The sequence below is a fragment of the Taudactylus pleione genome, unplaced genomic scaffold (assembly GCF_031769625.1).
Source record: "Taudactylus pleione unplaced genomic scaffold, aTauple2 ptg001276l, whole genome shotgun sequence".
NCBI classification, from domain to species: domain Eukaryota; kingdom Metazoa; phylum Chordata; class Amphibia; order Anura; family Myobatrachidae; genus Taudactylus; species Taudactylus pleione.
In genome coordinates this window covers 204,588-231,424 of record NW_028285676.1, presented here as the reverse complement: position 1 = coordinate 231,424, position 26,837 = coordinate 204,588, and the positions used below count along the sequence as shown (strand labels likewise).

The 26,837-nt window shown below is 42.3% G+C and overlaps 1 protein-coding gene across 1 annotated transcript in view; it reads left to right on the top strand.

Moving 5' to 3' along the window:
• Window positions 1–1,707: 1,707 nt before the first annotated feature.
• The window catches only part of LOC148443413 (solute carrier family 52, riboflavin transporter, member 2-like), a gene marked incomplete at its 3' end in the record, with an annotated part of 209,880 nt that continues 184,750 nt past the window's right edge, over window positions 1,708–26,837 (top strand). Inside the window, exons 1-2 of the mRNA XM_088462851.1 lie at window positions 1,708–2,169; window positions 3,815–4,033. The remainder of the gene's footprint in view (window positions 2,170–3,814; window positions 4,034–26,837) is intronic.

Sequence of the window (26,837 nt, the reverse complement as noted above, 5' to 3'; positions counted from 1 at the left end):
ATGGTCCGGTCACCGGGAGGACATACAATGGTCCGGTCACCGGGAGAACATACAAAGGTCTGGTAACCGGGAGGACATACAATGGTCCGGTCACCGGGAGAACATACAAAGGTCTGGTAACCGGGAGGACATACAATGGTCCGGTCACCGGGAGGACATACAATGGTCCGGTCACCGGGAGGACATACAATGGTCCGGTCACCGGGAGGACATACAATGGTCCGGTCACCGGGAGGACATACAATGGTCCGGTCACCGGGAGGACATACAATGGTCCGGTCACCGGGAGGACATACAATGGTCCAGTCACCGGGAGCTACAACTTAACACGTTTCTGACCTATTGGTTCTTCCTCAGAAGCATGTGCACCATCTTCCCTAAGTACATTTGAGTACCCTAACCCATTAAACAAACACCTGTTGTGCATCGCTGGTAATCGGCATCCCCCAGTCACTGCGCATGCGCTCAATCGGCAGAAGCCAGAAGTAAGATGGCGTCTGTATTCTGAAGTAACCGGGAACAGTAGTAAATGTAGTTTAGAAAACCCCACACTTGCTATTAATGCCCGTATTCAATTGTCGGCGAAAAGTCCCTGAAGTTTCGCATGCCGGAGTTTTCGCTGTCATCGCTAGTTTTGCCTCTGGAAAAGTATCGTGCTCGTCACCGCTTTTTGCCCTATTCAATGCCAAAGGACGCGAAAACGCGTCCCAGCGAAATTGAAATTGGCGAAAAGTCCTGTCAGAATTGGGGAAATCAGCCTGACACCCCCCAATAGCTGCACTGACATTGGGATCACTATGGACACCCCCGAATAGCCCTGCTGATGGTATTTGGGGTGCTTATATGCTGTCATTAGCTGCTATTTATACCCCTTTCAGACATACGACCCGGGAAATTCCTGCTCAGACCCAGGAATTTCCCCTGTGTAAAATCCCGGGTATTTGGTGGAGACCCCCCTTTCACACTACATAGTCTACCCGGGAAATTCCCGGGTAGACCCCTTTCAGACACAAGCCGGGTATTTCTGTTTTATACACACTGGATGTCTGATAATACCTAGTGTTGTAGGTGCTTATAGAAAGCGAGATGACAGTGTGACCGACATTTATTCCACGCTGCTGCCGTAGCTTCTCCACCTCTCACTTCCTTCTCTGACACGTCAGCGCCACAGCCTAATCTGGACATTTCCCCCGAGATGTTGTAGGGGAGAGCGGGGGACTAGCCAGTACTGCCATTCTGTAAAGGGTCCCCGGGCTGCAGTGACAGGGGAGGCCCACTCTTGGAGCCAGGTTGATGACGCTGCGCTAGAGCCGAGCTTGGTGACCCCGTGAAACCCCCGCCCCAGTGACCCGGAGCCGCCTCTTCTAGCATCCTGCCCCTCGCATTGCCCCTTGCAATAGGGGCAGTAGTGGTGGTCCAGCGGGAGTGTGGACGGGTGGTGAGCGGCAGTGCTGAGCGTCCCATAGGACGCTCTGCGCTGCCAACTCCATGTAAAAGCTGCTTGGTGCTGCCCGGGAGTAGTAAATTCCCGGGTAGCACCATTCAGACAGAGGCAGGGTAATTTCCCGGGACATAAGTCCCGGGAAAAACCCTGGTCGATTGCAGGGGCAGCTACCGGGAACGTGTTCCCGGGTAGGCACCTTTCAGACAGACTTGGCTTCCTGGGAATTTGGCTGAGGCAGGCCAAATTCCCGGGAATCTCGAGATGTCTGAAAGGGGTATTAGTGTCTTTGCTCAAGTGGTGAAGAAGAGCATTTAGCTGGTTTCTTTGGCAGAAATAAGTAGTCCCAGCAATTTGGGGTACATGAGAATGGGGGCTAGCATGGTTACATATCGCTAAAGTGAGGTTTTAAAAACGCACCTTCAGCAAACACCTGCAATCAAAAAAACACCTGGGGTGTACTCGGGGGACCCCCTGGAGTCTATTTCGCTAGTTTTTAACTTTGTCACCCTACTTTATATTTTTCCACCCCTAAAATGAAAGTACTTTTTTGGGGTGATCTTAAGTATTTTTTTAAACTTTTTTTTGACGCAGGTTACCTTTGGGGGACTGTCCCAAGGCTGCAGGGGTGTTCCCGCAACTTGCACCCCAAATCCCCAATTCTGCACATTTTTCCGCCTCCATTCAGAGACGAATCTTTTCCGCTGGGTCTTTGGAATTCAATACAGGTAAAATTTCTCGCCTGGCGAAGTCACATCACCGGCGAAACTTTTTCACAGAAAACGGCTTTTCACCGGCAATTGAATATGGCCCTTGGTCCACGATATTACACAACCGCCCACAATAAAATCCTTATAAAATGTCCACAAGCGAAATATGATAAAAATACAGTTAAAAGCAATATATGTATGTATGTATGTGTATATGTGTGTATGTATGTATATGTATGTATGTATGTGTATATGTATGTATGTGTATGTATGTATATATATATGTATGTGTATGTATGTATGTATATATGTATGTATGTGTATGTATGTGTATATGTGTGTATGTATGTATATGTATGTATGTGTATATGTATGTGTATGTATGTATGTATGTATATATGTATGTATGTGTATGTATGTATATATGTATGTATGTGTATGTATGTGTATGTATGTATATATGTATGTATGTGTATGTATGTGTATGTATGTATATATGTATGTATGTGTATGTATGTATATGTATATATGTGTGTATGTATGTGTATGTATGTATGTGTATGTATGTATGTATATATGTATGTATGTGTATGTATGTATGTGTATGTATGTATATATGTATGTATGTGTATGTATGTATATGTATATATGTGTGTATGTATGTGTATGTATGTATATATGTATGTATGTGTATGTATATATGTATGTATATATGTATGTGTATGTATGTATATGTGTGTATGTATATATGTATGTATGTGTATGTATGTATGTGTATGTATGTATATATGTATGTATGTGTATGTATGTATATATGTATGTATATATGTATGTATGTGTATGTATGTGTATATGTATGTATGTGTATGTATGTATATGTATATATGTGTGTATGTATGTATGTGTATGTATGTATATATGTATGTATGTGTATGTATGTATGTATGTGTATGTATGTATATATGTATGTATGTGTATGTATGTATATGTATATATGTGTGTATGTATGTATGTGTATGTATGTATATATGTATGTATGTGTATGTATATATGTATGTATATATGTATGTGTATGTATGTATATGTGTGTATGTATATATGTATGTATGTGTATGTATGTATGTGTATGTATGTATAAAAAGTCCAGAAAATAGTGCAAATAGAGGTGCAACACACAAGCAAAGAAATAGCAGCAGAATAGCAGTAAAATCAATGAAGTCCTCTTAGCATTAAGCTTCATACACACATAAAGATTATCTGTCCAACCAGCCAGCTAGGTGAGAACCTGGTAACGTATATGGGGGGGTAACTGATGATCAGCAATTTGCTCCTAAATACCAGAAAACAGAAGAAAATGGCGTCAGACAAGTTTGTTAAATGTTTCATCTAAACAATTTGTTCAAATAACAGTTTTTGTCCATTTTCCGGTATTTAGGAACAAATTTCTGATCATCAGTTACTCCCATACGTTACCAGGTTCTCATTCCAACCCATCAGCTATAGTGACAAGCTCAGACCCTCCCTCATTGCTGTACCTAGGCCCATACAGAACCATGCCATTATCAGATGCACCTGATCCTGTGCTGCAATGGGAATGCACTGTCTGCTATTTATACCAGTTCCTGTGAGCGCCCATTGCCTGAACAATGTGTTTCCTTCCCAGGACAGTACTAGGCTCCAGGATTCAGTCCTTGTGTGCGGATATCGTGTTTCCTGTGCTATTTCGTGGACGTCTCGCTGGTTACCATCCTCAGCTATATCAGCTTCCACGCTGCATACAGACTTGCTTCTCCTCCATACTGAGCCGGCGTGTGCCGCCGCGGTTACCGCTAGTACATCACTGTGGAATCCGCTCTACATCAGTGCTGCTGGGACTGTGCAGGTAAGTTACCTATCCTGTGTTTACTCTGTGCTTGTCCAGGTTATCAGGTTATACTATTGTGCGGACCTTGTATTGGTTTCCCTGCGCTGTATCCTATTGTCTTGGGCTGGTACATAGATTGGTGTTGGGGCTCAGTGTGCGGTATACAGACCGTATACCGAGGTGTCCAGTAACTTGTGTTACTTACCCTGACTCTCAGTTCCTGAGTTCCTCACTGGTTCCGGTTCCAGGTCTTGTATCAGAGCAGCACAATGTAATGTGCTATATGTGATAGTGCTGGGCTCCTCTATACTGTCCTGTCACATATATACCTGTGTTACCATACATCTCTCCTCCCTCTAATACACTGTAATGTACTATATGTGATAGTGCTGGGCTCCTCTATAATGTCCTGTCACATATACACCTGTGTTACCATACATCTCTCCTCCCTCTAATACACTGTAATGTGCTATATGTGATAGTGCTGGGCTTATCTATACTGTCCTGTCACATATATACCTGTGTTACCATACATCTCTCCTCCCCCTAATACACTGTAATGTGCTATATGTGATAGTGCTGGGCTCCTCTATAATGTCCTGTCACATATACACCTGTGTTACCATACATCTCTCCTCCTCTAATACACTGTAATGTGCTATATGTGATAGTGCTGGGCTCCTCTCTATACTGTCCTGTCACATATATACCTGTGTTACCATACATCTCTCCTCCCTCTAATATACTGTAATGTGCTATATGTGATAGTGCTGGGCTCCTCTATAATGTCCTGTCACATATACACCTGTGTTACCATACATCTCTCCTCCTCTAATACACTGTAATGTGCTATATGTGATAGTGCTGGGCTCCTCTATACTGTCCTGTCACATATATACCTGTGTTACCATACATCTCTCCTCCTCTAATACACTGTAATGTGCTATATGTGATAGTGCTGGGCTCCTCTATACTGTACTGTCACATATATACCTGTGTTACCATACATCTCTCCTCCCTCTAATATACTGTAATGTGCTATATGTGATAGTGCTGGGCTCCTCTATACTGTACTGTCACATATATACCTGTGTTACCATACATCTCTCCTCCCTCTAATACACTGTAATGTGCTATATGTGATAGTGCTGGGCTCCTCTATAATGTCCTGTCACATATATACCTGTGTTACCATACATCTCTCCTCCTCTAATACACTGTAATGTGCTATATGTGATAGTGCTGGGCTCCTCTCTATACTGTCCTGTCACATATATACCTGTGTTACCATACATCTCTCCTCCCTCTAATATACTGTAATGTGCTATATGTGATAGTGCTGGGCTCCTCTATAATGTCCTGTCACATATACACCTGTGTTACCATACATCTCTCCTCCCTCTAATACACTGTAATGTGCTATATGTGATAGTGCTGGGCTCCTCTATACTGTACTGTCACATATATACCTGTGTTACCATACATCTCTCCTCCCTCTAATATACTGTAATGTGCTATATGTGATAGTGCTGGGCTCCTCTATACTGTCCTGTCACATATATACCTGTGTTACCATACATCTCTCCTCCTCTAATACACTGTAATGTGCTATATGTGATAGTGCTGGGCTCCTCTATACTGTACTGTCACATATAGACCTGTGTTACCATACATCTCTCCTCCCTCTAATATACTGTAATGTGCTATATGTGATAGTGCTGGGCTTATCTATACTGTCCTGTCACATATATACCTGTGTTACCATACATCTCTCCTCCCCCTAATACACTGTAATGTGCTATATGTGATAGTGCTGGGCTCCTCTATACTGTCCTGTCACATATATACCTGTGTTACCATACATCTCTCCTCCCTCTAATACACTGTAATGTGCTATATGTGATAGTGCTGGGCTCCTCTATACTGTCCTGTCACATATATACCTGTGTTACCATACATCTCTCCTCCCTCTAATATACTGTAATGTGCTATATGTGATAGTGCTGGGCTCCTCTATACTGTCCTGTCACATATATACCTGTGTTACCATACAGCTCTCCTCCCTCTAATATACTGTAATGTGCTATATGTGATAGTGCTGGGCTCCTCTATACTGTCCTGTCACATATATACCTGTGTTACCATACATCTCTCCTCCCCCTAATACACTGTAATGTGCTATATGTGATAGTGCTGGGCTCCTCTATACTGTCCTGTCACATATATACCTGTGTTACCATACATCTCTCCTCCCCCTAATACACTGTAATGTGCTATATGTGATAGTGCTGGGCTCCTCTATACTGTCCTGTCACATATAGACCTGTGTTACCATACATCTCTCCTCCTCTAATACACTGTAATGTGCTATATGTGATAGTGCTGGGCTCCTCTATACTGTCCTGTCACATATATACCTGTGTTACCATACATCTCTCCTCCCCCTAATACACTGTAATGTGCTATATGTGATAGTGCTGGGCTCCTCTATACTGTCCTGTCACATATATACCTGTGTTACCATACATCTCTCCTCCCTCTAATATACTGTAATGTGCTATATGTGATAGTGCTGGGCTTATCTATACTGTCCTGTCACATATATACCTGTGTTACCATACATCTCTCCTCCTCCTAATACACTGTAATGTGCTATATGTGATAGTGCTGGGCTCCTCTATACTGTCCTGTCACATATATACCTGTGTTACCATACATCTCTCCTCCCTCTAATACACTGTAATGTGCTATATGTGATAGTGCTGGGCTCCTCTATACTGTCCTGTCACATATATACCTGTGTTACCATACATCTCTCCTCCTCCTAATACACTGTAATGTGCTATATGTGATAGTGCTGGGCTCCTCTATACTGTCCTGTCACATATATACCTGTGTTACCATACATCTCTCCTCCCTCTAATACACTGTAATGTGCTATATGTGATAGTGCTGGGCTCCTCTATACTGTCCTGTCACATATATACCTGTGTTACCATACATCTCTCCTCCCCCTAATACACTGTAATGTGCTATATGTGATAGTGCTGGGCTCCTCTATAATGTCCTGTCACATATACACCTGTGTTACCATACATCTCTCCTCCTCTAATACACTGTAATGTGCTATATGTGATAGTGCTGGGCTCCTCTATACTGTACTGTCACATATATACCTGTGTTACCATACATCTCTCCTCCCTCTAATATACTGTAATGTGCTATATGTGATAGTGCTGGGCTCCTCTATACTGTCCTGTCACATATACACCTGTGTTACCATACATCTCTCCTCCCTCTAATACACTGTAATGTGCTATATGTGATAGTGCTGGGCTCCTCTATACTGTCCTGTCACATATAGACCTGTGTTACCATACATCTCTCCTCCCTCTAATACACTGTAATGTACTATATGTGATAGTGCTGGGCTCCTCTATACTGTCCTGTCACATATATACCTGTGTTACCATACATCTCTCCTCCCTCTAATACACTGTAATGTGCTATATGTGATAGTGCTGGGCTTATCTATACTGTCCTGTCACATATATACCTGTGTTACCATACATCTCTCCTCCCCCTAATACACTGTAATGTGCTATATGTGATGGTGCTGGGCTTATCTATACTGTCCTGTCACATATATACCTGTGTTACCGTACATCTCTCCTCCCTCTAATACACTGTAATGTGCTATATGTGATAGTGCTGGGCTCCTCTATACTGTACTGTCACATATATACCTGTGTTACCATACATCTCTCCTCCTCTAATACACTGTAATGTGCTATATGTGATAGTGCTGGGCTCCTCTATACTGTACTGTCACATATATACCTGTGTTACCATACATCTCTCCTCCTCCTAATACACTGTAATGTGCTATATGTGATAGTGCTGGGCTCCTCTATACTGTCCTGTCACATATATACCTGTGTTACCATACATCTCTCCTCCCTCTAATATACTGTAATGTGCTATATGTGATAGTGCTGGGCTTATCTATACTGTCCTGTCACATATATACCTGTGTTACCATACATCTCTCCTCCCTCTAATACACTGTAATGTGCTATATGTGATAGTGCTGGGCTCCTCTATACTATCCTGTCACATATATACCTGTGTTACCATACATCTCTCCTCCCCCTAATACACTGTAATGTGCTATATGTGATAGTGCTGGGCTCCTCTATACTGTCCTGTCACATATAGACCTGTGTTACCATACATCTCTCCTCCCTCTAATACACTGTAATGTGCTATATGTGATAGTGCTGGGCTCCTCTATACTGTCCGGTCACATATAGACCTGTGTTACCATACATCTCTCCTCCCTCTAATACACTGTAATGTGCTATATGTGATAGTGCTGGGCTCCTCTATACTGTCCTGTCACATATATACCTGTGTTACCATACATCTCTCCTCCCCCTAATACACTGTAATGTGCTATATGTGATAGTGCTGGGCTCCTCTATACTGTCCTGTCACATATATACCTGTGTTACCATACATCTCTCCTCCCTCTAATACACTGTAATGTGCTATATGTGATAGTGCTGGGCTCCTCTATAATGTCCTGTCACATATATACCTGTGTTACCATACATCTCTCCTCCCTCTAATACACTGTAATGTGCTATATGTGATAGTGCTGGGCTCCTCTATACTGTCCTGTCACATATATACCTGTGTTACCATACATCTCTCCTCCTCTAATACACTGTAATGTGCTATATGTGATAGTGCTGGGCTCCTCTCTATACTGTCCTGTCACATATATACCTGTGTTACCATACATCTATCCTCCCTCTAATATACTGTAATGTGCTATATGTGATAGTGCTGGGCTTATCTATACTGTCCTGTCACATATATACCTGTGTTACCATACATCTATCCTCCCTCTAATATACTGTAATGTGCTATATGTGATAGTGCTGGGCTTATCTATAATGTCCTGTCACATATATACCTGTGTTACCATACATCTCTCCTCCTCTAATACACTGTAATGTGCTATATGTGATAGTGCTGGGCTCCTCTATACTGTCCTGTCACATATATACCTGTGTTACCATACATCTCTCCTCCCTCTAATATACTGTAATGTGCTATATGTGATAGTGCTGGGCTTATCTATACTGTCCTGTCACATATATACCTGTGTTACCATACATCTCTCCTCCCTCTAATACACTGTAATGTGCTATATGTGATAGTGCTGGGCTCCTCTATAATGTCCTGTCACATATACACCTGTGTTACCATACATCTCTCCTCCTCTAATACACTGTAATGTGCTATATGTGATAGTGCTGGGCTCCTCTCTATACTGTCCTGTCACATATATACCTGTGTTACCATACATCTCTCCTCCTCTAATACACTGTAATGTGCTATATGTGATAGTGCTGGGCTTATCTATACTGTCCTGTCACATATATACCTGTGTTACCATACATCTCTCCTCCCCCTAATACACTGTAATGTGCTATATGTGATAGTGCTGGGCTCCTCTATACTGTCCTGTCACATATATACCTGTGTTACCATACATCTCTCCTCCCTCTAATACACTGTAATGTGCTATATGTGATAGTGCTGGGCTCCTCTATACTGTCCTGTCACATATAGACCTGTGTTACCATACATCTCTCCTCCCTCTAATACACTGTAATGTGCTATATGTGATAGTGCTGGGCTTATCTATACTGTCCTGTCACATATATACCTGTGTTACCATACATCTCTCCTCCCTCTAATATACTGTAATGTGCTATATGTGATAGTGCTGGGCTTATCTATACTGTCCTGTCACATATATACCTGTGTTACCATACATCTCTCCTCCTCTAATACACTGTAATGTGCTATATGTGATAGTGCTGGGCTCCTCTCTATACTGTCCTGTCACATATATACCTGTGTTACCATACATCTCTCCTCCCTCTAATACACTGTAATGTGCTATATGTGATAGTGCTGGGCTTATCTATACTGTCCTGTCACATATATACCTGTGTTACCATACATCTCTCCTCCCTCTAATACACTGTAATGTGCTATATGTGATAGTGCTGGGCTCCTCTATACTGTCCTGTCACATATATACCTGTGTTACCATACATCTCTCCTCCCTCTAATACACTGTAATGTGCTATATGTGATAGTGCTGGGCTCCTCTATAATGTCCTGTCACATATACACCTGTGTTACCATACATCTCTCCTCCCTCTAATACACTGTAATGTGCTATATGTGATAGTGCTGGGCTTATCTATACTGTCCTGTCACATATATACCTGTGTTACCATACATCTCTCCTCCTCTAATACACTGTAATGTGCTATATGTGATAGTGCTGGGCTCCTCTCTATACTGTCCTGTCACATATATACCTGTGTTACCATACATCTCTCCTCCTCTAATACACTGTAATGTGCTATATGTGATAGTGCTGGGCTCCTCTATACTGTACTGTCACATATATACCTGTGTTACCATACATCTCTCCTCCCTCTAATACACTGTAATGTGCTATATGTGATAGTGCTGGGCTCCTCTATACTGTACTGTCACATATATACCTGTGTTACCATACATCTCTCCTCCCCCTAATACACTGTAATGTGCTATATGTGATAGTGCTGGGCTCCTCTATACTGTCCTGTCACATATACACCTGTGTTACCATACATCTCTCCTCCCCCTAATACACTGTAATGTGCTATATGTGATAGTGCTGGGCTCCTCTATACTGTACTGTCACATATACACCTGTGTTACCATACATCTCTCCTCCCTCTAATACACTGTAATGTGCTATATGTGATAGTGCTGGGCTTATCTATACTGTCCTGTCACATATATACCTGTGTTACCATACATCTCTCCTCCCTCTAATATACTGTAATGTGCTATATGTGATAGTGCTGGGCTTATCTATACTGTCCTGTCACATATATACCTGTGTTACCATACATCTCTCCTCCTCTAATACACTGTAATGTGCTATATGTGATAGTGCTGGGCTCCTCTCTATACTGTCCTGTCACATATATACCTGTGTTACCATACATCTATCCTCCCTCTAATATACTGTAATGTGCTATATGTGATAGTGCTGGGCTCCTCTATAATGTCCTGTCACATATATACCTGTGTTACCATACATCTCTCCTCCCCCTAATACACTGTAATGTGCTATATGTGATAGTGCTGGGCTCCTCTATACTGTCCTGTCACATATATACCTGTGTTACCATACATCTCTCCTCCCTCTAATACACTGTAATGTGCTATATGTGATAGTGCTGGGCTCCTCTATAATGTCCTGTCACATATACACCTGTGTTACCATACATCTCTCCTCCCCCTAATACACTGTAATGTGCTATATGTGATAGTGCTGGGCTCCTCTCTATACTGTCCTGTCACATATATACCTGTGTTACCATACATCTCTCCTCCCTCTAATACACTGTAATGTGCTATATGTGATAGTGCTGGGCTCCTCTATACTGTCCTGTCACATATAGACCTGTGTTACCATACATCTCTCCTCCCCCTAATACACTGTAATGTGCTATATGTGATAGTGCTGGGCTCCTCTATACTGTCCTGTCACATATACACCTGTGTTACCATACATCTCTCCTCCCTCTAATACACTGTAATGTGCTATATGTGATAGTGCTGGCTCCTCTATACTGTCCTGTCACATATATACCTGTGTTACCATACATCTCTTCCTCCTCTAATACACTGTAATGTGCTATATGTGATAGTGCTGGGCTCCTCTATACTGTCCTGTCACATATAGACCTCTGTTACCATACATCTCTCCTCCCTCTAATATACTGTAATGTGCTATATGTGATAGTGCTGGGCTCCTCTATACTGTCCTGTCACATATATAACCTGTTACCATACATCTCTCCTCCCTCTAATACACTGTAATGTGCTATATGTGATAGTGCTGGGCTCCTCTATACTGTCCTGTCACATATAGACCTCTGTTACCATACATCTCTCCTCCCTCTAATATACTGTAATGTGCTATATGTGATAGTGCTGGGCTCCTCTATACTGTCCTGTCACATATATACCTGTTTACCATACATCTCTCCTCCCCTCTAATACACTGTAATGTGCTATATGTGATAGTGCTGGGCTCCTCTATACTGTCCTGTCACATATATACCTGTGGTTACCATACATCTCTCCTCCCCCTAATACACTGTAATGTGCTATATGTGATAGTGCTGGGCTCCTCTATACTGTCCTGTCACATATATACCTGTGTTACCATACATCTCTCCTCCCTCTAATACACTGTAATGTGCTATATGTGATAGTGCTGGGCTCCTCTATACTGTACTGTCACATATATACCTGTGTTACCATACATCTCTCCTCCCTCTAATACACTGTAATGTACTATATGTGATAGTGCTGGGCTCCTCTATACTGTCCTGTCACATATATACCTGTGTTACCATACATCTCTCCTCCCTCTAATACACTGTAATGTGCTATATGTGATAGTGCTGGGCTCCTCTATACTGTCCTGTCACATATACACCTGTGTTACCATACATCTCTCCTCCCTCTAATACACTGTAATGTGCTATATGTGATAGTGCTGGGCTCCTCTATAATGTCCTGTCACATATACACCTGTGTTACCATACATCTCTCCTCCCTCCCTAAGTAATGTGCTATATGTGATAGTGCTGGGCTCCTCTATAATGTCCTGTCACATATACACCTGTGTTACCATACATCTCTCCTCCCTCTAATACACTGTAATGTGCTATATGTGATAGTGCTGGGCTCCTCTATACTGTACTGTCACATATATACCTGTGTTACCATACATCTCTCCTCCCTCTAATATTCTGTAATGTGCTATATGTGATAGTGCTGGGCTCCTCTATACTGTCCTGTCACATATATACCTGTGTTACCATACATCTCTCCTCCCTCTAATACACTGTAATGTGCTATATGTGATAGTGCTGGGCTCCTCTATACTGTCCTGTCACATATATACCTGTGTTACCATACATCTCTCCTCCCCCTAATACACTGTAATGTGCTATATGTGATAGTGCTGGGCTCCTCTATACTGTCCTGTCACATATATACCTGTGTTACCATACATCTCTCCTCCCTCTAATACACTGTAATGTGCTATATGTGATAGTGCTGGGCTCCTCTATACTGTACTGTCACATATATACCTGTGTTACCATACATCTCTCCTCCCTCTAATACACTGTAATGTGCTATATGTGATAGTGCTGGGCTCCTCTATAATGTCCTGTCACATATACACCTGTGTTACCATACATCTCTCCTCCTCTAATACACTGTAATGTGCTATATGTGATAGTGCTGGGCTCCTCTCTATACTGTCCTGTCACATATATACCTGTGTTACCATACATCTATTAGACTTCTATATCTATTATAGATCTATTATTTCCTCCCCCGTCTAATATACTGTTAATGTGCTATATGTGATAGTGCTGGGCTCCTCTATACTGTCCTGTCACATATATACCTGTGTTACCATACAGCTCTCCTCCCTCCTAATACACTGTAATGTGCTATATGTGATAGTGCTGGGCTCCTCTATACTGTCCTGTCACATATACACCTGTGTTACCATACAGCTCTCCTCCCTCTAATACACTGTAATGTGCTATATGTGATAGTGCTGGGCTCCTCTATACTGTACTGTCACATATATAACCTGTGTTACCATACATCTCTCCTCCCTCTAATATACTGTAATGTGCTATATGTGATAGTGCTAGGGGCTTATCTATACTGTCCTGTCACATATATACCTGTGTTACCATACATCTCTCCTCCCTCTAATACACTGTAATGTGCTATATGTGATAGTGCTGGGCTCCTCTATACTGTCCTGTCACATATAGACCTGTGGTTACCATACATCTCTCCTCCCTCTAATACACTGTAATGTGCTATATGTGATAGTGCTGGGGCTCCTCTATACTGTCCTGTCACATATATACCTGTGTTACCATACATCTCTCCTCCCCCTAATACACTGTAATGTGCTATATGTGATAGTGCTGGGCTCCTCTCTATACTGTCCTGTCACATATATACCTGTGTTACCATACATCTCTCCTCCCTCTAATACACTGTAATGTGCTATATGTGATAGTGCTGGGCTCCTCTATACTGTCCTGTCACATATATACCTGTGTTACCATACATCTCTCCTCCCTCTAATACACTGTAATGTGCTATATGTGATAGTGCTGGGCTCCTCTATACTGTCCTGTCACATATATACCTGTTACCATACATCTCTCCTCCCTCTAATACACTGTAATGTGCTATATGTGATAGTGCTGGGCTCCTCTATACTGTCCTGTCACATATATACCTGTTACCATACATCTCTCCTCCCTCTAATACACTGTAATGTGCTATATGTGATAGTGCTGGGCTCCTCTATACTGTCCTGTCACATATATACCTGTGTTACCATACATCTCTCCTCCCTCTAATACACTGTAATGTGCTATATGTGATAGTGCTGGGCTCCTCTATACTGTCCTGTCAGCATATATACCTTGTTACCATACATCTATCCTCCCTCTAATACACTGTAATGTGCTATATGTGATAGTGCTGGGCTCCTCTATACTGTCCTGTCACATATATACCTGTGTTACCATACATCTCTCCTCCCTCTAATACACTGTAATGTGCTATATGTGATAGTGCTGGGCTCCTCTATAATGTCCTGTCACATATATACCTGTGTTACCATACATCTCTCCTCCCTCTAATACACTGTAATGTGCTATATGTGATAGTGCTGGGCTCCTCTATACTGTCCTGTCACATATATACCTGTGTTACCATACAGCTCTCCTCCCTCTAATACACTGTAATGTGCTATATGTGATAGTGCTGGGCTCCTCTATACTGTCCTGTCACATATATACCTGTGTTACCATACAGCTCTCCTCCCTCTAATACACTGTAATGTGCTATATGTGATAGTGCTGGGCTCCTCTATACTGTCCTGTCACATATACCTGTGTTACCATACATCTCTCCTCCTCTAATACACTGTAATGTGCTATATGTGATAGTGCTGGGCTCCTCTATAATGTCCTGTCACATATATACCTGTGTTACCATACATCTCTCCTCCTCTAATACACTGTAATGTGCTATATGTGATAGTGCTGGGCTCCTCTCTATACTGTCCTGTCACATATATACCTGTGTTACAATACATCTATCCTCCCTCTAATATACTGTAATGTGCTATATGTGATAGTGCTGGGCTTATCTATACTGTCCTGTCACATATATACCTGTGTTACCATACATCTCTCCTCCCTCTAATACACTGTAATGTGCTATATGTGATAGTGCTGGGCTCCTCTATACTGTCCTGTCACATATAGACCTGTGTTACCATACATCTCTCCTCCCCTAATACACTGTAATGTGCTATATGTGATAGTGCTGGGCTCCTCTATACTGTCCTGTCACATATAGACCTGTGTTACCATACATCTCTCCTCCCCCCTAATACACTGTAATGTGCTATATGTGATAGTGCTGGGCTCCTCTCTATACTGTCCTGTCACATATATACCTGTGTTACCATACATCTATCCTCCTCTAATATACTGTAATGTGCTATATGTGATAGTGCTGGGGCTTATCTATTACTGTCCTGTCACATATATACCTGTGTTACCATACATCTCTCCTCCCCCTAATACACTGTAATGTGCTATATGTGATAGTGCTGGGCTCCTCTATACTGTCCTGTCACATATATACCTGTGTTACCATACATCTCTCCTCCCTCTAATACACTGTAATGTGCTATATGTGATAGTGCTGGGCTCCTCTATAATGTCCTGTCACATATAGACCTGTGTTACCATACATCTCTCCTCCCCCTAATACACTGTAATGTGCTATATGTGATAGTGCTGGGCTCCTCTCTATACTGTCCTGTCACATATATACCTGTGTTACCATACATCTATCCTCCCTCTAATATACTGTAATGTGCTATATGTGATAGTGCTGGGCTTATCTATACTGTCCTGTCACATATATACCTGTGTTACCATACATCTCTCCTCCCCCTAATACACTGTAATGTGCTATATGTGATAGTGCTGGGCTCCTCTATACTGTCCTGTCACATATAGACCTGTGTTACCATACCATCTCTCCTCCCCCTAATACACTGTAATGTGCTATATGTGATAGTGCTGGGCTCCTCTATACTGTCCTGTCACATATAGACCTGTGTTACCATACATCTCTCCTCCTCTAATACACTGTAATGTACTATATGTGATAGTGCTGGGCTCCTCTCTATACTGTCCTGTCACATATAGACCTGTGTTACCATACATCTCTCCTCCCTCTAATACACTGTAATGTGCTATATGTGATAGTGCTGGGCTCCTCTATACTGTACTGTCACATATATACCTGTGTTACCATACATCTCCCCTCCCTCTAATACACTGTAATGTGCTATATGTGATAGTGCTGGGCTCCTCTATTACTGTCCTGTCACATATATACCTGTGTTTACCATACATCTCTCCTCCTCTAATACACTGTAATGTGCTATATGTGATAGTGCTGGCTCCTCTATACTGTCCTGTCACATATATACCTGTGTTACCATACATCTCTCCTCCCCCTAATACACTGTAATGTGCTATATGTGATAGTGCTGGGCTTATCTATACTGTCCTGTCACATATATACCTGTGTTACCATACATCTCTCCTCCCCCTAATACACTGTAATGTGCTATATGTGATAGTGCTGGGCTCCTCTATACTCTCCTGTCACATATATACCTGTGTTACCATACATCTCTCCTCCCTCTAATACACTGTAATGTGCTATATGTGATAGTGCTGGGCTCCGTCTATACTGTCCTGTCACATATAGACCTGTGTTACCATACATCTCTCCTCCTCTAATACACTGTAATGTACTATATGTGATAGTGCTGGGCTCCTCTCTATACTGTCCTGTCACATATATACCTGTGTTACCATACATCTCTCCTCCCTCTAATACACTGTAATGTGCTATATGTGATAGTGCTGGGCTCCTCTATACTGTCCTGTCACATATATACCTGTGTTACCATACATCTCTCCTCCCCCTAATACACTGTAATGTGCTATATGTGATAGTGCTGGCTCCTCTATACTGTCCTGTCACATATAGACCTGTGTTACCATACATCTCTCCTCCCTCTAATACACTGTAATGTGCTATATGTGATAGTGCTGGGCTCCTCTATACTGTCCTGTCACATATATACCTGTGTTACCATACATCTCTCCTCCCTCTAATACACTGTAATGTGCTATATGTGATAGTGCTGGGCTCCTCTATACTGTCCTGTCACATATATACCTGTGTTACCATACATCTCTCCTCCCTCTAATACACTGTAATGTGCTATATGTGATAGTGCTGGGCTCCTCTATACTGTCCTGTCACATATACACCTGTGTTACCATACATCTCTCCTCCCTCTAATACACTGTAATGTGCTATATGTGATAGTGCTGGGCTCCTCTATACTGTCCTGTCACATATATACCTGTGTTACCATACAGCTCTCCTCCCTCTAATACACTGTAATGTGCTATATGTGACAGTGCTGAGCTCCTCTATACTGTCCTGTCACATATACACCTGTGTTACCATACATCTCTCCTCCTCTAATACACTGTAATGTACTATATGTGATAGTGCTGGGCTCCTCTCTATACTGTCCTGTCACATATACACCTGTGTTACCATACATCTCTCCTCCCCCTACATACACTGTAATGTGCTATATGTGATAGTGCTGGCTCCTCTATACTGTCCTGTCACATATATACCTGTGTTACCATACATCTCTCCTCCCTCTAATACACTGTAATGTGCTATATGTGATAGTGCTGGCTCCTCTATACTGTCCTGTCACATATAGACCTGTGTTACCATACATCTCTCCTCCCTCTAATACACTGTAATGTGCTATATGTGATAGTGCTGGGCTCCTCTATACTGTCCTGTCACATATATACCTGTGTTACCATACATCTCTCCTCCCTCTAATACACTGTAATGTGCTATATGTGATAGTGCTGGGCTCCTCTATACTGTCCTGTCACATATATACCTGTGTTACCATACATCTCTCCTCCCTCTAATACACTGTAATGTGCTATATGTGATAGTGCTGGGCTCCTCTCTATACTGTCCTGTCACATATATACCTGTGTTACCATACATCTCTCCTCCCTCTAATACACTGTAATGTGCTATATGTGATAGTGCTGGGGCTCCTCTATACTGTCCTGTCACATATATACCTGTGTTACCATACATCTCTCCTCCCTCTAATACACTGTAATGTGCTATATGTGATAGTGCTGGGCTCCTCTATACTGTCCTGTCACATATATACCTGTGTTACCATACATCTCTCCTCCCTCTAATATACTGTAATGTGCTATATGTGATAGTGCTGGGCTTATCTATACTGTCCTGTCACATATATACCTGTGTTACCATACATCTCTCCTCCCTCTAATACACTGTAATGTGCTATATGTGATAGTGCTGGGCTCCTCTATACTGTCCTGTCACATATATACCTGTGTTACCATACAGCTCTCCTCCCTCTAATACACTGTAATGTGCTATATGTGATAGTGCTGGGCTCCTCTATACTGTCCTGTCACATATATACCTGTGTTACCATACATCTCTCCTCCCTCTAATACACTGTAATGTGCTATAGTGATAGTGCTGGGCTCCTCTATAATGTCCTGTCACATATAGACCTGTGTTACCATACAGCTCTCCTCCTCTAATACACTGTAATGTGCTATATGTGATTGTGCTGGGGCTCCTCTATACTGTCCTGTCACATATATACCTGTGTTACCATACAGCTCTCCTCCCCCTAATACACTGTAATGTGCTATATGTGATAGTGCTGGGCTCCTCTATACTGTCCTGTCACATATAGACCTGTGTTACCATACATCTCTCCTCCCTCTAATACACTGTAATGTGCTATATGTGATAGTGCTGGGCTCCTCTATACTGTCCTGTCACATATATACCTGTGTTACCATACATCTCTCCTCCCCTAATACACTGTAATGTGCTATATGTGATAGTGCTGGGCTCCTCTATACTGTCCTGTCACATATATACCTGTGTTACCATACATCTCTCCTCCCTCTAATACACTGTAATGTGCTATATGTGATAGTGCTGGGCTCCTCTATACTCTCCGGTCACATATAGACCTGTGTTACCATACATCTCCCCTCCCTCTAATACACTGTAATGTGCTATATGTGATAGTGCTGGGCTCCTCTATACTGTCCTGTCACATATATACCTGTGTTACCATACATCTCTCCTCCCCCTAATACACTGTAATGTGCTATATGTGATAGTGCTGGGCTCCTCTATACTGTCCTGTCACATATAGACCTGTGTTACCATACCATCTCTCCTCCCCCTAATACACTGTAATGTGCTATATGTGATAGTGCTGGGCTCCTCTATACTGTCCTGTCACATATATACCTGTGTTACCATACATCTCTCCTCCCCCTAATACACTGTAATGTGCTATATGTGATAGTGCTGGGCTCCTCTATACTGTCCTGTCACATATACACCTGTGTTACCATACATCTCTCCTCCCTCTAATACACTGTAATGTGCTATATGTGATAGTGCTGGGCTCCTCTATACTGTCCTGTCACATATAGACCTGTGTTACCATACATCTCTCCTCCCTCTAATACACTGTAATGTGCTATATGTGATAGTGCTGGGCTCCTCTATACTGTCCTGTCACATATACACCTGTGTTACCGTACATCTCTCCTCCCCCTAATACACTGTAATGTGCTATATGTGATAGTGCTGGGCTCCTCTATACTGTCCTGTCACATATAGACCTGTGTTACCATACATCTCTCCTCCCTCTAATACACTGTAATGTGCTATATGTGATAGTGCTGGGCTCCTCTATACTGTCCTATCACATATATACCTGTGTTACCATACAGCTCTCCTCCCTCTAATACACTGTAATGTGCTATATGTGATAGTGCTGGGCTCCTCTATACTGTCCTGTCACATATAGACCTGTGTTACCATACATCTCTCCTCCCTCTAATACACTGTAATGTGCTATATGTGATAGTGCTGGGCTCCTCTATACTGTCCTGTCACATATACACCTGTGTTACCATACATCTCTCCTCCCTCTAATACACTGTAATGTGCTATATGTGATAGTGCTGGGCTCCTCTATACTGTCCTGTCACATATACACCTGTGTTACCATACATCTCTCCTCCCTCTAATACACTGTAATGTGCTATATGTGATAGTGCTGGGGCTCCTCTATACTGTCCTGTCACATATATACCTGTGTTACCATACATCTCTCCTCCCTCTAATACACTGTAATGTGCTATATGTGATAGTGCTGGGCTCCTCTATACTGTCCTGTCACATATAGACCTGTGTTACCGTACATCTCTCCTCCCTCTAATACACTATAATGTGCTATATGTGATAGTGCTGGGCTCCTCTATACTGTCCTGTCACATATACACCTGTGTTACCATACATCTCTCCTCCCTCTAATACAATGTAATGTGCTTTATGTGATAGTGCTGGGCTCCTCTATACTGTCCTGTCACATATATACCTGTGTTACCATACATCTCTCCTCCCTCTAATACACTGTAATGTGCTATATGTGATAGTGCTGGGCTCCTCTATACTGTCCTGTCACATATAGACCTGTGTTACCATACATCTCTCCTCCCTCTAATACACTGTAATGTACTATATGTGATAGTGCTGGGCTCCTCTATACTGTCCTGTCACATATAGACCTGTGTTACCATACATCTCTCCTCCTCCTAATACACTGTAATGTACTATATGTGATAGTGCTGGGCTCCTCTATACTGTCCTGTCACATATAGACCTGTGTTACCATACAGCTCTCCTCCCTCTAATACACTGTAATGTGCTATATGTGATAGTGCTGGGCTCCTCTATACTGTCCTGTCACATATAGACCTGTGTTACCATACATCTCTCCTCCCTCTAATACACTGTAATGTGCTATATGTGATAGTGCTGGGCTCCTCTATACTGTCCTGTCACATATATACCTGTGTTACCATACAGCTCTCCTCCCCCTATACACTGTAATGTGCTATATGTGATAGTGCTGGGCTCCTCTATACTGTCCTGTCACATATATACCTGTGTTACCATACATCTCTCCTCCCTCTAATACACTGTAATGTGCTATATGTGATAGTGCTGGGCTCCTCTATACTGTCCTGTCACATATATAGCTGTGTTACCATACATCTCTCCTCCCTCTAATACACTGTAATGTGCTATATGTGATAGTGCTGGGCTCCTCTATACTGTCCTGTCACATATAGACCTGTGTTACCATACATCTCTCCTCCCTCTAATACACTGTAATGTGCTATATGTGATAGTGCTGGGCTCCTCTATACTGTCCTGTCACATATAGACCTGTGTTACCATACATCTCTCCTTCCTCTAATACACTGTAATGTGCTATATGTGATAGTGCTGGGCTCCTCTATACTGTCCTGTCACATATACACCTGTGTTACCATACATCTCTCCTCCCTCTAATACACTGTAATGTGCTATATGTGATAGTGCTGGGCTCCTCTATACTGTCCTGTCACATATACACCTGTGTTACCATACATCTCTCCTCCCTCTAATACACTGTAATGTGCTATATGTGATAGTGCTGGGCTCCTCTATACTGTCCTGTCACATATATACCTGTGTTACCATACATCTCTCCTCCCTCTAATACACTGTAATGTTCTATATGTGATGGTGCTGGGCTCCTCTATACTGTCCTGTCACATATATACCTGTGTTACCATACATCTCTCCTCCCTCTAATACACTGTAATGTGCTATATGTGATAGTGCTGGGCTCCTCTATACTGTCCTGTCACATATATACCCTGTGTTACCATACATCTCTCCTCCCTCTAATACACTGTAATGTGCTATATGTGATAGTGCTGGGCTCCTCTATACTGTCCTGTCACATATAGACCTGTGTTACCATACATCTCTCCTCCCCCTAATACACTGTAATGTGCTATATGTGATAGTGCTGGGCTCCTCTATACTGTCCTGTCACATATATACCTGTGTTACCATACATCTCTCCTCCCTCTAATACACTGTAATGTGCTATATGTGATAGTGCTGGGCTCCTCTATACTGTCCCTGTCACATATATACCTGTGTTACCATACATCTCTCCTCCCCCTAATACACTGTAATGTGCTATATGTGATAGTGCTGGGCTCCTCTATACTGTCCTGTCACATATATACCTGTGTTACCATACATCTCTCCTCCCCCTAATACACTGTAATGTGCTATATGTGATAGTGCTGGGCTCCTCTATACTGTCCTGTCACATATATACCTGTGTTACCATACATCCTCTCCTCCCTCTAATACACTGTAATGTGCTATATGTGATAGTGCTGGGCTCCTCTATACTGTCCTGTCACATATAGACCTGTGTTACCATACATCTCTCCTCCTCTAATACACTGTAATGTGCTATATGTGATAGTGCTGGGCTCCTCTATACTGTCCTGTCACATATAGACCTGTGTTACCATACATCTCTCCTCCTCTGATACACTGTAATGTGCTATATGTGATAGTGCTGGCTCCTCTATACTGTCCTGTCACATATAGACCTGTGTTACCATACAGCTCTCCTCCCTCTAATACACTGTAATGTGCTATATGTGATAGTGCTGGGCTCCTCTATACTGTCCTGTCACATATATACCTGTGTTACCATACATCTATCCTCCCTCTAATACACTGTAATGTGCTATATGTGATAGTGCTGGGCTCCTCTATACTGTCCTGTCACATATATACCTGTGTTACCATACAGCTCTCCTCCCTCTAATACACTGTAATGTGCTATATGTAATAGTGCTGAGCTCCTCTATACTGTCCTGTCACATATATACCTGTGTTACCATACATCTCTCCTCCCTCTAATACACTGTAATGTGCTATATGTAATAGTGCTGAGCTCCTCTATACTGTCCTGTCACATATATACCTGTGTTACCATACATCTCTCCTCCCTCTAATACACTGTAATGTGCTATATGTGATAGTGCTGGGCTCCTCTATACTGTCCTGTCACATATATACCTGTGTTACCATACATCTCTCCTCCCTCTAATACACTGTAATGTACTATATGTGATAGTGCTGGGCTCCTCTATACTGTCCTGTCACATATAGACCTGTGTTACCATACATCTCTCCTCCCTCTAATACACTGTAATGTGCTATATGTGATAGTGCTGGGCTCCTCTATACTGTCCTGTCACATATATACCTGTGTTACCATACATCTCTCCTCCCTCTAATACACTGTAATGTGCTATATGTGATAGTGCTGGGCTCCTCTATACTGTCCTGTCACATATATACCTGTGTTACCATACATCTCTCCTCCCTCTAATACACTGTAATGTGCTATATGTGATAGTGCTGGGCTCCTCTATACTGTCCTGTCACATATACACCTGTGTTACCATACATCTCTCCTCCCTCTAATACACTGTAATGTGCTATATGTGATAGTGCTGGGCTCCTCTATACTGTCCTGTCACATATATACCTGTGTTACCATACATCTCTCCTCCCTCTAATACACTGTAATGTGCTATATGTGATAGTGCTGGGCTCCTCTATACTGTCCTGTCACATATATACCTGTGTTACCATACATCTCTCCTCCCCCTAATACACTGTAATGTGCTATATGTGATAGTGCTGGGCTCCTCTATACTGTCCTGTCACATATATACCTGTGTTACCATACATCTCTCCTCCCCCTAATACACTGTAATGTGCTATATGTGATAGTGCTGGGCTCCTCTATACTGTCCTGTCACATATATACCTGTGTTACCATACATCTCTCCTCCCTCTAATACACTGTAATGTGCTATATGTGATAGTGCTGGGCTCCTCTATACTGTCCTGTCACATATAGACCTGTGTTACCATACATCTCTCCTCCCTCTAATACACTGTAATGTGCTATATGTGATAGTGCTGGGCTCCTCTATACTGTCCTGTCACATATATACCTGTGTTACCATACATCTCTCCTCCCTCTAATACACTGTAATGTGCTATATGTGATAGTGCTGGGCTCCTCTATACTGTCACATATATACCTGTGTTACCATACATCTCTCCTCCCTCTAATACACTGTAATGTGCTATATGTGATAGTGCTGGGCTCCTCTATACTGTCCTGTCACATATATACCTGTGTTACCATACAGCTCTCCTCCCTCTAATACACTGTAATGTGCTATATGTGATAGTGCTGGGCTCCTCTATACTGTCCTGTCACATATATACCTGTGTTACCATACAGCTCTCCTCCCTCTAATATACTGTAATGTGCTATATGTGATAGTGCTGGGCTCCTCTATACTGTCCTGTCACATATATACCTGTGTTACCATACAGCTCTCCTCCCTCTAATACACTGTAATGTGCTATATGTGATAGTGCTGGGCTCCTCTATACTGTCCTGTCACATATACACCTGTGTTACCATACATCTCTCCTCCCTCTAATACACTGTAATGTGCTATATGTGATAGTGCTGGGCTCCTCTATACTGTCCTGTCACATATATACCTGTGTTACCATACATCTCTCCTCCCCCTAATACACTGTAATGTGCTATATGTGATAGTGCTGGGCTCCTCTATACTGTCCTGTCACATATATACCTGTTACCATACATCTCTCCTCCCTCTAATACACTGTAATGTGCTATATGTGATAGTGCTGGGCTCCTCTATACTGTCCTGTCACATATACACCTGTGTTACCGTACATCTCTCCTCCCTCTAATACACTGTAATGTGCTATATGTGATGGTGCTGGGCTCCTCTATACTGTCCTGTCACATATATACCTGTGTTACCGTACATCTCTCCTCCCTCTAATACACTGTAATGTGCTATATGTGATAGTGCTGGGCTCCTCTATACTGTACTGTCACATATATACCTGTGTTATCATACATCTCTCCTCCCTCTAATACACTGTAATGTGCTATATGTGATGGTGCTGGGCTCCTCTATACTGTCCTGTCACATATATACCTGTGTTACCATACATCTCTCCTCCCTCTAATACACTGTAATGTGCTATATGTGATAGTGCTGGGCTCCTCTATACTGTACTGTCACATATATACCTGTGTTATCATACATCTCTCCTCCCTCTAATACACTGTAATGTGCTATATGTGATAGTGCTGGGCTCCTCTATACTGTACTGTCACATATATACCTGTGTTATCATACATCTCTCCTCCCTCTAATACACTGTAATGTGCTATATGTGATAGTGCTGGGCTCCTCTATACTGTCCTGTCACATATACACCTGTGTTACCATACAGCTCTCCTCCCTCTAATACACTGTAATGTGCTATATGTGATAGTGCTGGGCTCCTCTATACTGTCCTGTCACATATATACCTGTGTTACCATACATCTCTCCTCCCTCTAATACACTGTAATGTGCTATATGTGATAGTGCTGGGCTCCTCTATAATGTCCTGTCACATATATACCTGTGTTACCATACAGCTCTCCTCCCCCTAATACACTGTAATGTTCTATATGTGATAGTGCTGGGCTCCTCTATACTGTCCTGTCACATATAGACCTGTGTTACCATACATCTCTCCTCCCCCTAATACACTGTAATGTGCTATATGTGATAGTGCTGGGCTCCTCTATACTGTACTGTCACATATATACCTGTGTTATCATACATCTCTCCTCCCTCTAATACACTGTAATGTGCTATATGTGATAGTGCTGGGCTCCTCTATACTGTCCTGTCACATATACACCTGTGTTACCATACAGCTCTCCTCCCTCTAATACACTGTAATGTGCTATATGTGATAGTGCTGGGCTCCTCTATACTGTCCTGTCACATATATACCTGTGTTACCATACATCTCCCCTCCCTCTAATACACTGTAATGTGCTATATGTGATAGTGCTGGGCTCCTCTATAATGTCCTGTCACATATATACCTGTGTTACCATACAGCTCTCCCTCCCCTAATACACTGTAATGTTCTATATGTGATAGTACTGGGCTCCTCTATACTGTCCTGTCACATATAGACCTGTGTTACCATACATCTCTCCTCCCCCTAATACACTGTAATGTGCTATATGTGATAGTGCTGGGCTCCTCTATACTGTCCTGTCACATATATACCTGTGTTACCATACATCTCTCCTCCCTCTAATACACTGTAATGTGCTATATGTGATAGTGCTGGGCTCCTCTATACTGTCCTGTCACATATACACCTGTGTTACCATACATCTCTCCTCCCTCTAATACACTGTAATGTGCTATATGTGATAGTGCTGGGCTCCTCTATACTGTCCTGTCACATATATACCTGTGTTACCATACATCTCTCCTCCCCCTAATACACTGTAATGTGCTATATGTGATAGTGCTGGGCTCCTCTATACTGTCCTGTCACATATATACCTGTGTTACCATACATCTCTCCTCCCTCTAATACA